This window comes from Boleophthalmus pectinirostris, unplaced genomic scaffold (assembly GCF_026225935.1).
Source record: "Boleophthalmus pectinirostris isolate CB_2022bp ecotype Guang Dong unplaced genomic scaffold, ASM2622593v1 HiC_scaffold_21, whole genome shotgun sequence".
NCBI lineage: Eukaryota > Metazoa > Chordata > Actinopteri > Gobiiformes > Gobiidae > Boleophthalmus > Boleophthalmus pectinirostris.
The window spans coordinates 27,926,299-27,926,920 of record NW_026571175.1 but is presented as its reverse complement, the minus strand read 5'-3'; positions in this window follow the sequence as shown (position 1 = coordinate 27,926,920).

Below are 622 nucleotides of genomic sequence, written 5' to 3'. Positions count from 1 at the left end.
CTACAACTGTACAACAACTCACCCTTATGTAACAGATAATACTCCCTACAACTGTACAACTCACCCTTATGTAACAAGATAATACTCCTACAAACTGTACAAACACTCACCCTTATGTAAACAGATAATACTCCCTACAACTGTACAACAACTCACCCTTATGTAACAGATAATACTCCCTACAACTGTACAACAACTCACCCTTATGTAACAGATAATACTCCCTACAACTGTACAACAACTCACCCTTATGTAACAGATAATACTCCCTACAAACTGTACAACAACTCACCCTTATGTAACAGATAATACTCCCTACAACTGTACAACAACTCACCCTTATGTAACAGATAATACTCCCTACAACTGTACAACAACTCACCCTTATGTAACAGATAATACTACAACCTTATGTAACAGATAATACTCCCTACAACTGTACAACAACTCACCCTTATGTAACAGATAATACTCCCTACAACCTACAACTCACCTTATGTAATAGATAATACTCCCTACAAATGTACAACATCTCACCTTATGTAACAGATAATACTCCCTACAACTCTACAACTCACCCTTATGTAACAGATAATACTCCCTACAAATGTACAACATCTCA